Consider the following 16,641-nt stretch of genomic DNA (forward strand, 5'->3'; position numbering starts at 1 on the left):
AGCCCCAGCTGCATCCTTCAGAAAAACCTCCCTTCAAGGCACAATCATCAGTAGACAAGTAGGAGAACCAGGACATGTGGACAGTGCTAACATAGTAAGTAAAGTACAGCTGGGCTGCGCACAGCCTTGCTTACTTCTGCGTAAAGAGAGTAAAAATACTGCACTATGTTTTGAAGGTTTTTTCATTAAAAAAATAAATCATAATTTTGAGAAAGTCTTCTTGTTCTATTCACTTAATTCAGACTGTTAGAATCTTCCTTTGTAATTCAAAGCTAAAGTGTTTCCTTCCACAGTGTCAGGTTATACGTAAATTCTAGCTAGCATGAGTTTTCTAGAAGAATAAATAAAAAAATATTTTAAAAAAAATATTAGGATGTTCAAGGATGCCTTTAAAAGGACATCAAGTTCTTGAGACACACTTCAAAATCAACTGCTTTTTGTGCAGAGGATAGATTACCCTTCCCACTCCCCACAACCATGGAAACGCACCACTATTTGATAAAAGACAACCATATTACAAACCGTGTCCAGTAGCTTACTAGTTGTCAGAAAGAAAACCGGCCAGACTCTGCTATTACACTTCTAGCTGGTAGTGGTCAAGGAACACAGCCAGGATCTCCTCCAGAGGATACAGCCACCAGAGCTGCAGGCAAAGTAACCCCATCAAGGCTCACATGACAGATGAGATTTGCAAGTACAGAGGAAGCATAGGTGGCTGACTGCCTAGGAGGTCTCCTTTCATTGCTTGTGCCAAGAGCACCAAGATACGAAACACAGCCACCACACCTGTCCCACAGTAGCCATTGAGACAGCTAGGGGAAAAACATCACTGAAGAACAACTAGTAAAACCCTGGAACATAAAGGAAGAAAGCATGAACAGTAACAGAAGAGAAAGTCAGACCAGGGACTAGAAAGGGTTAAGATGACAGGCCCTAGGCAAACAAGATATTGTAGTATCCTCTTGATCTTACATTCCACCAAACCGACTCCGATCCCAACAGCACCTCCAACAGCAAAGCTTCCTCCAACAAATGGAACAATCAGCCTGCTTGTGGGACACTCCATACTATTTCCCTACTATTCCAGATCATATTTCTAACTGCAGCCCTTGGAGACAGCCTACAGAAAAAGGGCCAGAATTCAAATCCTGTTCATGCATGCTCGGTTTCACTGAAGAACACACTACAACAGAAGGGCACTTCTGTGGCAAACAGCAGCCAGATGTGAGCCTTTTTCCCAAATCAAGCCCACAGAGTGTTTATAGGTCTGTTCACACAGCAACAAAACCCATCCCACCTAGAAGCGTGTGTGGGAGCTCTTTACAAAGAGCACACCAGCAGAGCACTACCAGGATGGCCAGAAAGCCGGTCTGACTGCAGACTGCTGCAGATATGTGGGATGCTGATCTGTTCCCAAAGCTGCCAGACTCAAATTGTGAGCTCAGTAATTAAGCAGCACCACAGGTTACTGGACATACATGTGTAGTTCAATCTAATGGCAATGTCCTTTTGTACATCAAGTTGACAGTCATCGTTAAATTTACTGGGCACATCTCTTTACAGGCTCAACCTGATCACCGATGCCAACATTGTAAGCATTTGATATACATGACCTTATCTTTCACCAAGCAAATAACGTATTGATAAGGAACTAAGGCACAGAAAGTCTGTGTAGAAATTAACCCAGACTTTCCAAGCAGCATCTCTTTTTCAGCTGTCTCATAAAACTAACAGCAACATTTTTAAAGCCAGTTCATGTTTTACACTTAAAGGAATATTTCTATATTTGGTTATCTTCACCCCTGCATGCACATGTGCACACACACACCTGGAACGGCTGAAACAAAGACAAAGATGGGGGAAGCTGATGCAAAAAGAGAAATGGGGTTTCCAGTCCCAGAGGTGAACTCCGCTTTCAGAGATAAGATCAAAAATCATTACTTTTTGGTCCTCAGACCAATGCTCAGACAGAACCTTCCCGTGTTCCTTATAAACTGAGTAAACCCTCACTACCCTGAACAATGTATTTTTTTAAAGTAATCGCCAGCAACCTTTCCTTAAAAGCTAGCCGAGTCTCTCTGCAAAATGTGCCGTTTAGCTGATCTTCAGTTGCACCGTCATCTACAACCCCAGGCCCAAACACAGCACGCAGGGAAATAAAACCCAGGACGTTTTGCCAAAGGAGGCAGGGGGAGTTTTCACACTGCAACATAAGTGGCAACAGGCACAGATAAAAGTTGTGCTTTCAGTTCCACAAGCATAAATCCTCTGCAACTCCCCACTGACGGAAACCTCACCCTAAAAGCTCCATGGGCTCTTCTCAACTCAGCTGGGATACTAAGAAAGCAAACTTTGATCCTTTTTTCTAAAAATCTGCTTCACAATTCAACATCTTTGATGTAAATCTTTTAAAAGACTAAGATGGCATCAAGTCAGGGACAGGATGGAGGGAAATGTGTTTCCGTCCATGGGAGGACCATTAGGAGGAAGGTTAATAGCCCTGGGCATGCGATCAAATTAAGGTTTGTGCCAGTTTCCCCAGGGTTTCCCTTGCCATCACCAGCTTCCCCAGGCTGGGCAGCTCACCCTCATCTTCCTACCAAAGCCAGCTCTTAAAGAGAAGCACAACAGCCTGCTGGGGAAAAACAGTAAAACAATCATGTAATTAACTTGTATGGATAAAGTATGAAATCGGCAGAGGGAGGGAGCCTTTGAGTATCTTCACCTTTGGAGCGATACAGAGTTGATGTACCTCCAGCTTAAAAGGTGGGGAAGGAGCTGGAATTTGGACCTCCCCAACATGTGGATTGCAGCACTGAGGCAGCACCCAGTCTAAACAAGGCTGGAGTTAGCATTCAGAGCACACAGCTCAGCAGAGTATGGGAAAGGGATAGAGCAGCCCAAAGAGCTGGCGCCACTAACTGACGAGCAGAGCGCAAGTGATAAAGATTTACTGCGAGAGAGGAGGAAACAGTCCACTGGCCCGATTAGAGCTGTGAATACCGAGTTGTTCAGGGAGGATTTTGCAGCTGACTGATCACAGGCTGTCGGAGCAGGCCTCGGACAACAGCTGCAAGGCTTGCTGGGCTGCAGAGACAAAGGGCGCCTAGCACAGTGCAAAGAAAGAGTTGACAGGTTGTTGTTAGCAGTGGCAAATGTGTGAGGTATGTCACTGTGTGTGAGACGGGGTGGGTTGGGTTGGTGGGGAAGAAGGAGGGCAAGAAGCACAGGCAGCACTCAGAAAAAGGAGGGGGGGGGTTGTGCTCAGCTCACGGGGGAGGGAGCAGAGACAGAGGCTTGGTCAAAGCATTTTCCTAAAATCAGGCCGGTGTTTGTAAGGAGGACAATCACAAGGTCTGTTTACTGCTGCCAAGATGAATTAGCCCATCGTCTCATTTATAGGACGAATCCGGTGGCACAGACTATAAGGTGCATGGCATTAAAGGGACTAATTAGACGATTCCGGCAAATCTGAATTAAGACCCTTTCTTTCTTTGAAAGCTGGAAAGCATTTCTCAGGACTCTAGTCAGATGGCGTAGGTTTTGTTGGGCTTTTTCTTTCTGTTCTGAGAAGGGATATCTTGTGCAATTCCCTAACTTACAAGGGTCTGCTCTAAATTCTGCTCTGAGCTTCAAGAACAGTTGTTAGGAAGCTGCTGGCATTTACATCATATCTGAAAAGGTCCAAACCAAAATCCCGGATTCTGCAGGAATTCAGCTCCCGGTCCAGGGACAAACTTTGCAGCTGGTCCCTCCTGTTATAGGAGGCTAAACCAGAAGCCCACATGTGAACATACCTGAGCTAAGAGCTCAGCTGAATTCTCACTCACACACACAAAACAATCCAGGTTTTTCAAAAGCTGGCTTCCAATTTGACACCCACCCCCCTCCTCCAAGCACAGCATCTGTAGCCAAATGCTTTTCCCAAGCAACTCCGTGCTTTCTGGAGCCATGGTTCACTAAGCTTGTGAGTGCTGGGTAGGAATGTATCAATGAAACTCCCGAGATGATCAAAGGCAGGAGCTGCAGAACAGGAGAACTTACTTTCAGCTCCCTGTTTGGCAAATTTAGGATTCAGTTCTTGAAATCTGGCAACATTTTACTTCGATTGTGACAAAAACAAAGTGTTACAAACACCTCCGAAGCAATGGTGCATGCTGTTTGCACACAAGCACTATATTACAGTGGTCACTATTAAAATGTTTTACAAGCGGTTAAGGTTACCATGGTATTCACAGTATTCTAAGAGAAGGGAATACCATGAAAAATCACAGAAAGATTCAGCACTGCAAGCTGCAAATATCACATGTTTCATAGTAATTAGTGACACTTTGTAAAGGATAGGCTTCTTGCTTTTTTACATATATGTCTATTACTAACCAACAAATAGAGACAGTAAGAAACTGCAGTGGCCTTTATAGTATCGGATCAATTATACAAACAAGCCCTATTTTGATTTTTCTCTTTTAAATGGTCTCCGGGACCCAGTTAGTCTAGTCCCCATGGACAGCACTTGATACACTGTAAAGGGAATTCAGAACAAGAGGCATTTCAAGGCTTCTAACACAGCTCCATTCTCCCAAAATATATTAAAAAAAAATACCGGCGTGTAGAATACTCCATCTAGGGGCAGAAATGTAACCCAAAATTTCCTTAGCCTCTGGCTTTAACATGTGTTAACCTCATTCTACCGGGACTGAGTGCATGAGAAATAATCAGACATTTCACAGAGGTTCCAAATAGTTCTTCCTCAGTATGAGTCCATAGATTTTTACTTTTCATTATTTTAAATACAGAGCTTCCAGCTTGAGTTTCCGCTTAAAAGTGATGAAGAACACAGGCACTACTTTAATACGTCTACTCGCAACTGGACTCTACTTTAAACTACAAATATTATCTAAGAAACAATTTATAAACCATCGTTTCCATATGCTCAAAGTTTTCAGCTGAATAAGGGTGGCCAATGAGCTCAACAGCAAAGAAAAATGGACTGCCTCAAGGACAATTTGGGTAACTATATTTCTGGATATAATCAGGCTTCCACTGAAGTCAAAGCAAGGTCTGAATTCGACTTCAAGGGGAGCAGAAATGGTTTGTGGCAGAGGCATACTTCTGAATAAGAAATTCTCTCTCCAGCTGAAAAATTCAATATCACTTATGTTTAATATTAGCACATAGGATTTGTTCACCAAATGTATTTGAGAGCAATATATACAGTAGACAGAAACAGTAAATTCACCAGCTCGGAAAAAAACTGAAAAGATATAATAATGCCCGTTAACAGTTTTTTCCCTTTGGGGGGCGGGGGGGAACAACCCAACAAGTATTATCAGGCCTTCCCCTGTAATTATGTTTTCTTTATACAAATCACTTTCAGCTGACAAGTCCGCACTAATTTTCCTTAGTAAGCAATGGGTTACAGCTTATCCATAACATTAGAGCTTTCCACTGCACTGTGCCTTGCTCTTTGTCTCCCCGGTACAGAGAGGCTACTTCTGAGGCTGGTATAACACTTTCATGAGTAATCAAATTACTTCCTACATTTGCTCTCCTTAAACACCTACATCTGATCACCTCCACTCTTCCTGTTCAGCCTCTCAGCTGCAAACTTCATAGTTCATAAATGCAAAGGTTAGAATTTTCTAGACACCACTTTAATTTTTCAAATAGCAATCCAATTACTGAGCAAATTGGCACATGTGCCTAGTTACATAGTGACTTGGCACTGCCTCCACTCGCTGCTGGCAGTGATGAATGTGTTCCCCCTTAGCCCTCCTCGTCTATCTGCTCCAGCCTCCGAGCCAACACCAGTGACCACATAAGGAGAGTGCCTGGCAGCTGCAAGCCTAAGGTGCCAAGAGGCAGATTGTGTTCTGTAGCAGCAGGATCTGGGTCTGTGACTGGCTTCCTGGCTAGTCTTTTGTAAGACCTTTTCCATGGCCTCTAGGTTGGCTCTAATGAAGCCTGTAGAAATGCCTGCAGGGAGCTGGTATAGAAGTGAGTTAAGTCAAAGGTTTAATTTAGTTTCGAAAGTGAAGTGAATGTATATTGGCCTTCTTTTTCCACCCTGCAATTATACTCCTGCCACATTTATGAGAAAATACAGTATTCACTCAACAATAGGAGTGCATTCCTGGATATGTCTGCACTGCACATTGGGGCAAAGATCCCCAAGCCAGCCTCAATTAACTTAGCTGCAGAACCAGAAGCAATATAGCTGTGTTTGCTTGGTGTGACACCCGAGCTAATTAACTATGTATGGCAGTAACAGAGCTTTACTGTTTCTGGCACTGGAGCTAGCATCCCTGTGTGGTAATCCACTACAGACATGCCAGCTCACTTGGAGGTAACCTGAGGGCTCCCTAATCTGATGTTGCCTTGCACTGCAGAAATACGTTTAGGAATGCTCCAGGAACTGGCAGAAATTTGTTGACCTCTTTACATCATGTGAGAGTGCTGAGGCTACAGATGCAGCTACAGTCAATCTGGACTGTTCCTTTTCCATCTCGTTCACATTCTTTTATTACTCACAACATGATGGTTACAGAGCATCTTTAAGTAATGTGTTAAGCATCTTGAACAGCATCTGTCACATGTGCTGCTTTCTAAATTTCTCACTTCCTCTTCCAGGGGCAAAAAGCTGGACAAAGATATTTTAAAGTATTTCTCAAAATTGCATTTTTACTACTTTATTTTTTAAAAAAAGGAAATTTGGTTCTTGACCTGTAATGGGATTTCTTTGGACTATTTAGAAACCCATTTTCAATTATTTCAATGCAGTAGAGAAGAACTTTCCCACAACAGGGTATTTTCTCCCCATCTGGATTTTTCATGATTTCCAAAAATCAACTTTAAGATAAATGAGTACAGGTACCAAAGACTAGAGATGCACTATGACCCCTGTAATACAAACAGGCTTTCATGAAGATAAAAACAAAACACAACAACCTGTCAGCTATTCCTCTTTTGGAATCCCACCTCAGGCATACCAAGAAGCTACTGGAGAGAATCAGGGTTATTTGTCCAGCAACCTTCTGATGCAGATGGTGGTGTGGAAAATATCCGGCTGGACTCTGAACTGCACACACTAGAATATTTTGCCCAGTTTGCCTGCTTGGACTTTACTTATGAGTACAGTTGTTTGCTACTAATGGAATTTTTCCTTTACCTTTTTATTTTTTATTTTTCTAAACCAGGTGGGTTTGGCTGACAGAGGTACTTAATGAGGTCTGAGCTGTGACAATTATATTTTATTTAATTTAATTCTCATTATTCATCATTTAAGAGCTTTACCAGTTGAGCTGCCTCTACCAATGTCCATTTTACTTGAAATCTGTAGGTAGACAGGAAGCCTAAGATCTTCTCTTGACTTTCTAAATAACAAAGCCGAGTTGTAATTCCAAGAGGCATTACCACCACAAGCACCTGAGAAGTTTCTTATCAAATCTAATCACCCCAGCTCTTGAGACTTACTTCTCACAAGGCAGTAAACACAACGATAAATTTTAACACATAATTCTCAAGCTATCCATCAGCACAAACACACACAACTGTGATGCAGCAATATGGATTTTAAGTGTGATACCTGAGCGTGCCATTTTTCCACTATGCTCTCCTCCTTTGCCACAGTTTTGAATGGATTTCTTCAGAGTCAGACTGTACTGCTAAAATATTTTAAATAGTGATCTAAAATAATGGGAGCCTTTATGAACAGTCTCATATCTAGTAAACTTACTAATCTAATCTGTAAGAATGGGTCTATCCATCAGACCCCATGAACTGCTCTGGTGACTGTAGTGGCTTACAGACGGACCTCTCCAAAAAACCACGCAATGTATTTTAATTAACAGATTTTAGACTATGTTCAAGAGACCCCCAGGAATCCTTAGACTGATTCCAAGGCACCGGGAAAGGTAAAGTACACGCTGTATTGGTAAACTTCATGACATTATTCACGGGTTTGTACCTCTGTTTAGGTGATGCTCAAATGAAGGGTAAAAAACCTCAGATCTATAGATGATGTGCGGCCCTATTGTCATCTTCAATACCTTCTACAGGAGTGGGAAACTGAGGTGAAAACCGGACTCGTACTACTGGCTACAGGCCTGTTGGACACAAGAAAGAGTGAGTTATCCAGAAGTGCACATAAGCATGTGCTTCACACTAGGCATGTGAATGCCCCAAACGCATAAAAGCTCACACGCCAAAGTTAGCAACATTGCTGTAGCCAAGCTGTGCTGAGAGTTAAGCATGCACTTAAGAGCTTTGCTGGACTGCAGCCATTTACAGATGTACAATCAGTACAGAGACATGTAGGCAGAGGCTTCCTTTAATGGGTCCGCTGATATCTCTTCTTGAAGATACATGCTTGGTTATTTCAATTAACACATTTATAAACCCAAACGCTCGTGATTACATCTCAGACGTAGCACATGAATCATTTTGCCTGGAGTCCGCCGTTTACCACACGTCTTAAAGATTCAGGGCCTGAAAAACAATTCAAAATCAAATGCAAAAAGCAGCTGGAATTTGGTAATACAGAACTCTCCCAGTTCCTGTTCACCTTTTGCTTTACCCTTGATTTGTTCACTTTGAAGACACTGATGGGTGCTTGCCTGCATGTAACGATGCCTACTAACAGCAGCTTGATGAACAAGAGAAGAGAAAGTAGAAAAAAAAAACCAATAGGAAAGGCATTAAGGGCACTAGGCTGATCTCTCTAGGATGGGCATTAGACATATGCTCGCTGCTCCAGTCACAGTGCAATCAAAGCTGTCCTGTGCCACTGCCAAAACCTGTAACAGGTGCCAAAAGATTGTAAGCACTGGTAAAATCCACTCCTAAGGCACTAGCTCAGGGACTGATCCAAATCCTAGAAACCAATGAACTTCTTTCCCCAGACATCAATTGTTTTCAAACACTTCCCCCCTTATTTCCAGCATGATGCTGGAGGGGGCATAAATAAATTCAGCTGCCAGGAGGCAATCCTCTGGTTTTGCCACTGCAAATCTGGACAGATGCCAAAGCCTCACACAGCCTCTCAAACACGTTTGTAAGGTAATTAATATTTTATATTCACAACAATAAGAGATCTTCATTCACAAGGAACTATTAAGACAGTTTCTGGTTCCGTTCTCCCCAGCACATTACAATGACAACTCCATGCCAGCAGCAGCCACATGGCCTAAAGGTGCCAAGCTGGCAAGGATACTCTCTCTCAGCATTTGGCATCTAACCCCTTGGCAAACCCCTCAGCAGTTGTGCTTGGCTGCTTCTGGATCCGTCATGTGGTTAGGCTGCTGATAGCATAGGAGGGTGCTGCGTCCTCTGGGCACCATTTCACTTTAACACCTGTCTGATTCAGAGGAATGCGCGCACATGGAGAGCAAGATCCCTGCACAAATCCTCCCAGAGACCCAGAGCACATGCTCCATTTGTTACTGAAAGGGGTCGTTTCCTTAGACCCACAAATGCTTCCCCCTCCCCCTTCCCCTTCACATATCTGTGCACAGCCCTCAGAGGGTCCTACATCCTGCCATGCATTCCACATGTGTTGGAGGTTTGCTCTGTGAACCAGGAATACAAAACATAGCCTTTTTGTATATAATGAAATCTCATATTTTACTGTGCTCATATAAAGCCATTTCTTTGTGAATGAGACTTTTTTATTTGTGACATTTAAATGATCTACAAATGCTTGGTATAGATGAAAGGAAATGATTATTTCCAGGTCACCTTGCAGTAATACTTTTTGATAGGCACCATAATTCCAATTAAATTGAGTAATAAGGGAGAGGGGAAACCCTTCCAACATTTAAAGTGCCACTGAAGCAGAAATATTTTAAAAGGAAAACATAAAAACAAACATACATCATTTACCACAAGCAACATCATGTCAGAGAGGAGCATAGATAAGAAAATTCAAAGCCCTTTTTCCACTGGGGACTACCCAAAATAACGTGGCTTTTACAACATGCAGACTGTAGGAATATAACTCTGCCCCGCAAACACCATGCATTATTGATGCAGCAAGTTTGTGTGTCACACAGTTAGATCTGACGTGAGCCACAAACTTAGTGAAATAATCCCAAGTGTGGTCCCTCAGAGGTACTTGACAATATCTCAAGCTTGGCAGAGGCAGCTCTCCAGGAGCGCTACGGCAGAGGTGCAGGAGGTGTGCAGAGAAGCGTGCTGAGACCTCGCGTAGCACCTCTCCAAATCTGTGCCTGTCGGAAAGCACTGTAAACCACCTCACGTTTGCATGAGCAATGGCCTGCACTGATTCATCCAGTACATTCTGACACTTTTGAGCACGGTTATCTTTGGATCAGACACCCTCTAAAGCCTGTGAAATAAATGCAAGTCTTCGGTTGCTAAGCTCACGATCACAAAATAACTGCTATCGCTTGCTCTAGCGGGAAGGCTCAGTGTACCCATTTCACCCCAAGTGGAGTGTGCAAATAAAAGCCAGGACTCCTGTATGCTACTTCAAGCTATACTGTTTGCCCGTCACTTTGTTACCACAATTTTAGTTTCTATCAAGCTTCAGGCCCACAGACACCAGCCAAGGCCTCCCTGTGCCAGGCTAGAACAGCACAGAACACAAACCGTGCTCACTGCACGTAACTTTGCATCTATCAGCATTCCTATGTTTAGCCATCTAAATTATCTTTCTTTAAAAAAAAAAAATAATAAAAAGCAAACAAAAAGAAGCTACTGTTTTGAGATCCTGATAATGAAAGTACAAGCCTAAACATGGCATCCCAATCAGAAGGTCATTGGGGCTGCTCATGTATAAAATAAAGTTATTTGAACAAAAGACAAGATAAAGCATTTATGAAGTGACTCTTCTCATGCCCTACTCTAGCAAAGCATCAGGTAAGCAATTTATTTTGAAGAAGCTGGCTTTGGTTTTATCATCACCACACACACAGACAGCTCGTTCAGTTCTTTACAATAAGGAAAAAAAAAGTTTTCTCCCCCACTCCTCAAAAACATATGCTTTCTTTCTCCAGAACACTGGGGTGCCGTATAGGATAGACACTGGGACCAGGACAAATTCAAGATCCAGCATCTTGGAGGCTTTCCTGGTCACAAGCCAAACATTGCTGGAATGAAAAATAATTTTTAATAGGGTATTTTCAGTAAAAATTTCAGTATTTAACCCCTGGGAGGTAAGGAAACATCCCAACTTAAAATTTTTATTCAGTTACATATTAAAGTGTTATTTTAGATATTTTTTAGGAGTTTCTGTAATTGTTTTCCATTTCTTTTTCCCTGTGACCTGGGCAATTGATTTCATTGTGATTAAAGCACCTGGCTTTTGGAGCAAGGGAGACGAAAAATAAGTACCAAATAAACATATAAAGCTCTCTAGTAACATTCCTGAAATAGTTTTTCTGTGAAGTGCATGGCATGTTCAGAACACATGATTCTGTAGTACAAAGATTTTATTGGCTTAACTGCTCAGTGTGGTCATCTCAGATTCATGCCAAATAAACCTACCACACCATACAGTAATTCATTTTCCATCTCTGTGTACGCATCTAAAAGGCGAGTTCCCAATTCCTGTACAAATTCACAAGTAGAATGTGTGTTATGTTACCTACCTCTGAAAATCACAACCTAGGAACGGGATGCTGTACGTAACTCTCTGCAGCTAAAGTGGGAAGAAGTACGTACAGCACTTCAGAAGAGCCAACAAAAGAACAAGAGCCAGGGAGGTGGATTTGCCTCTAACAGGTTCCTTACACCTTTCTGCAGCAAGCTGGTGTCCAGCACGAGGAGCAAGATTTGCTTTCGTATGAGTCTCGGGTGGACTGAGCTGTGGAATGAATGCACCACACAGCGTGGCTTGCATACATGTTATGTGGAAGACCAAGGAAAGAAAAGAAAAAATTAAGTCCAAGTCAGAAAAGCCTCCAGTTTCAGTTAGATAGACTAACACCTTCTACATTAATAGACCTTGCCGGATGTTTCCTTATCATAATATGCTTCCCCTTATTAACATGACTAAATAAATACAACTTACCCAAATCAAATCCTGACAATTCCCCCATTTTAAACTTAATGAATTTTCTCAGGTTTACACATTATTTCAGCACGTAACCTGAAGCTGAGAGCTTCTTCATGAGAACATGCCTGATTGGGAAATTTATGGTTTTTTCAACAGTTATTGTGCCATGACACAAGGCTAGAACACTGTTTTAAAGGGCTGCTGACTCTGGACAATTTATATGCTAATTTCAGAAATGATTCCTCCTACATTAAATAAGGAGCTAAGGAATGTTCCAAAGGTCTAGACAGACCACACCATTAACAGATTGGGTAAATCAACGCTAATACTGCCCACAGCATATTACACCGTGTGAACTTTCTTTACTGCATACACTTTACTAATTTTAGTTCCACGTGGTTCCTCAGCTGACTGGCCAAAATATAAACTGCACCAGCTCTCTAAAGCCTCCCTGTGCCCATCTTGACCTTGGACTCGCCTTTAATATTAAACTTGAGGAAAAAACTGGATGGTCACACTTTTTTATTCAAGGTACATTTATAAATGGTTTATAAAGGGTTAACAAATGATTAATAGATATGAAATTGTTAAAAAAAACCAAACATGAACAACTACAAAAAAATAAGGACAGCTGTTATGCACCTAATACTGAACGATCAGCTATTTAAGGAAAGCACAATGCAGACCCATACCTTCTAACCCAAACTCCATCAGCGTAAAGGGTAAGTCTGGCGAACAATTCAAGTATCTTCAAACTTGTTTGAGCACTAACAAATCCTCCAGCATTTATTAGCAATGTTCTGAGACTATTTTTGTTTTAAAGGACAAGTCAAACCTGGCTCCAAATTTAGACTTTGTACAAACAAGCTGTTATAAACCCTTAGAATAACAGAAAGATTTCCAGTTTTTATTTTACTTCCAATAAAAATGATCTTTAAACAAATTCTCATATAGCATATGTAATCCTAACATGGAACCGAAAAACTCAAAATGAAACAAGCATCACTAAATCAAAATACAATGATCATAAAATACTAAGATCAATTGAATTTTTAAAATTCCTTCTGGTTTTATATCTTAACTTACTAACTACACTGCTGAAACAAGGCATTGATGCAAAGCAAAGCACAATGTTAAGTCTAAGTGTTTAGCTGTCACAGAAAAGCAAAAGCCTCACTAGCGATGAAATTCCGGGTTTAGAAACTGACTTAATTCAGCATCCAAAGCATTTACAGTGCCTTGTGCATTAGCATGATGTGCCAGGTTCCTGCAACCTCACTTACTGGTGAACTCTAAGGTACTAAATACTATGAGGTACTTTCACATGACAAAAATCTGATTTCTTTTCAACTGAATAAGAGCTTCCGATAGACCTTGTTTTATTTCTCTCCTCTCCTCCTCCTCGCCCCATTAACTGTCTGAGGATTTTACCAAATGCAAGTAACTCACACAATCTCATAACACCTTTCTTACCAGATAGCATAACATTTTGCTGACACAGAATTGCTCAAAAAAGCACTAGGCATGAGCCTCCTCTCATTGAATTGAATAGCTACACTTCCACTGAGTGCCAAGGAATTGGATTAGGTACTCTGTTTATAACATGGGTGTCAGCAAACTCTTCCCCTCCAATCACACACACTCCCCCAACTAATCAGTGCACTACAACTTAATTATACCACAGGAGCAATCTCTCAGCAAACTACGACCAGTTATAAAGGACAGCCTTCCAGAAACCAGCACAAGCGGGACCCCAAGACCTGAAACAGCTAATACATCACACACAGCCAAGAACATGCTTTGCTGTACATCAGACACTTCAGTTGAATGACTCCTGATAATGATCAATGATGGCAAACTGGCAGCTGGGGTAAGTGGAAAAATTCCAAACTTCACCTTCCAGCTACAGGAATGAGGAGGATATAAGTCAATGTGGTCTTTGGCAGGGAAAGGTACATTGTTTCACTGCTGTGAGAAAAACGCTTAATGCTCAAACATTTCATTAAAATAAGACTACAATGAAACATTAGAGGTAGCATTATTAATGAAAATCAACTTTCTGGGCTAAATGAAGAAATAACTCCAAATCCATCTCCAATGCGCAGGGGGGAAAAATAATAAATAACCTAGTGTTTCAAGCCCTCACTTTTTTCCGAGCACTTCAGCAGAGATGTTTACTGCAAAAAGAATGGGCCCCTGTGTGCTTTGTTTTTTGAAACTCAAGCAAGTTCCCAACTTATCTGTTGTTCTCCCCCCCGTCAATGAACGAGGAGGACATAAATAAAAATTTTGGGGTTAGACTTTAACACTTCTGAGATACTGAAAACAAGAACCCTCACACCGCGAATTTATTTTCGAATGGTGAACCTTGTGCAGAAAGAGACAAGTCTTTGAGAAGACACACAAAATGCGTACAGCTTTCAAAAGGATTTGGGGATCTCAGACACCAAAATCGTTGCTGAACTCCATGACATACAGAAGGACTGAGCCAGCTATATAACCTTTGTGTCAAAACCATCGCCACAAAATATTCCACTGCCTTACACCAAGTCAGGACTTCCCCTCAGACCTCGAGATGTCCCAGCACTGACCATGCTGGAGTTGTACCGTTGCTGCCACTGGGACAGTATCTCACCGTGTGGCCACAACACAGGAAGCACTAAGGAGGCACTGTATGATAGAGGAAGTCAGGTTCAAAGAAGTTTGTTTCTCAAATATTCTGTCTTTCATGCTTTTCCCAAGAGAGAAATAAAAACCTAGCACAATAACCATGTTGCAAAATATATATATACAGATATACTTAGTGAGAAACGACTAATAAAGCACATGCAGACAGATGGCTGCAATTGAGCACACACGCACACATACAGACAAATATGTATACATAACATAAAAACACACTGTGCTTCTCAACAGAAAGAAAATGGTCTTCAGTCAGAGATCACTCAGAGGCTCCAACTCAGCATTGTCCACCCAGTTTGGAGCTACCTTTCTCCCCTCCTTTCTGTTTTTTCACCTCAACTTCATTTCATCATCCTTTACCTCCTGCACAGGTTCAGCCAGGTTCTTCCCTTCACCAATCCACTTGGTTTCCCCCCAGAAGATACCTTATCTCAGAAAGACAGACACCACTGAAATGAATCTTATTTTATCATTACTTCCCTGTATGTCCCTTTCCTCGTGCTGCCTTTTTAGGTTACAGTTTCTTTAGGACAGGAGTTATTACTGTCCTGTGTACTAATACAACACAGCCCCGATCTCAAACAGCCTCTAGTCACTACCATAAGAATCAGAGAATGAAAAGAAACTGCCTTTACTCTAGATAAACGCTCTCCAGAGTGATATCAATCCTTTATCCATCTTTGCAAAAGGAACCCCAGAAAGCACATAACAAACATGCCAAATATTACAGAACCTAAATCACTAAAATTCTTTGGAAAAAAACATTTATTTCAAACAAATTATGCACCACAAAAATGTAACCACACTTTTTATTCTAGGCATCTCTGAACTATTAAATCACGGTGACAAATTTGTTTTTATTCAAGTCTTGCTCATTTATCTTTTCAGGGTACTTAGGAGCAAGTCATACCTGCTCACAACCACTCCTTTCTCTTCATTGAGCTGCCTGAATACAATAGGAAAACATTCAATTTGAAAAATTGTCCTATGAGACACTGTATTTGGATATAGAAAATTTCAAAAGACTCAGGAAGACACCCTGAAAACCATTTAAAAAACTGTTTCTGAACACATCGAGCATCTAGATAATTTTTACTGATAATTTTATAGTAACTATTTACTTCATTTTCTTAGTGGAAAAGCACTTGGAAAATATGAAAAGCTAGGCTATAGGTATGTTGCCCATCTGCTTTTAGGGTCCAAAAACACCCCACAGTGACATTCCGTGCTATTTCCATAATCATGAATCAGGCATCACATGTCTGACCAAAGCCCACTGAAAGCAGTGGAAATCTTTCAGACTCCTCAGTGGACTTGGAGTCAAGAAATAATGCCGCCTTCTGCAGAACAGCTCAAAAAATTTGCTCAAAATTCTGCTGAATAGTAGACTAATTTCCACTACTCTCTTAAGAAATCAAGAGCTCAGAATCCCGGCCTTCTAGTCAGAAAAAATGTGTTGGGATATTGCAAGGACTAACCCGTTTTGAGATACCAAAAGGATCTGTTTTCTCTTCCAGGAAGTTCAAGTTTCCACCTTTGGCTACATTTTCAGAATACAAAGTGCTGTTTGTAACCCAGCTCAGTAGGGCATGCAACAAAGAGTGGAAGAACTCCCCGAGTGTGCACTGAGCAGTCAAGCCTGCTGTAGAAAGCCACAGTTTCAGATCAAGACGGATCCTTGCAGCCACCTTACTTAATCATCTCCCTCATGCAGACCAGAAACTATCAGGCAGATCTAAAAAAAGCTTAAAACTGCACATTCCAGACAGACATCCACTTGGCAGCTCTGAAAGAAAACAATAATGCTTCAAAAAGCTTGAAAAGGGTACATCGGAAGTTTTTGCTGTGAACACTACTCAGACATGGAGAGGACGTACCTCCTAGCTTCGCATGGCACACAGCATACGTTATGCATTCAGAAAGCACAGAGTGTTTCAGATCAC

At 41.6% G+C, this 16,641-nt stretch overlaps 1 long non-coding RNA gene across 2 annotated transcripts in view; it reads right to left on the reverse strand.

Moving 5' to 3' along the window:
- Nucleotides 1-16,641, reverse strand: part of LOC114017778 (uncharacterized) — a 30,893-nt gene that overhangs the window by 6,226 nt on the left and 8,026 nt on the right. The window lies entirely within an intron of this gene.

This window comes from Falco cherrug, chromosome 10 (assembly GCF_023634085.1).
Source record: "Falco cherrug isolate bFalChe1 chromosome 10, bFalChe1.pri, whole genome shotgun sequence".
Lineage (NCBI taxonomy): Eukaryota > Metazoa > Chordata > Aves > Falconiformes > Falconidae > Falco > Falco cherrug.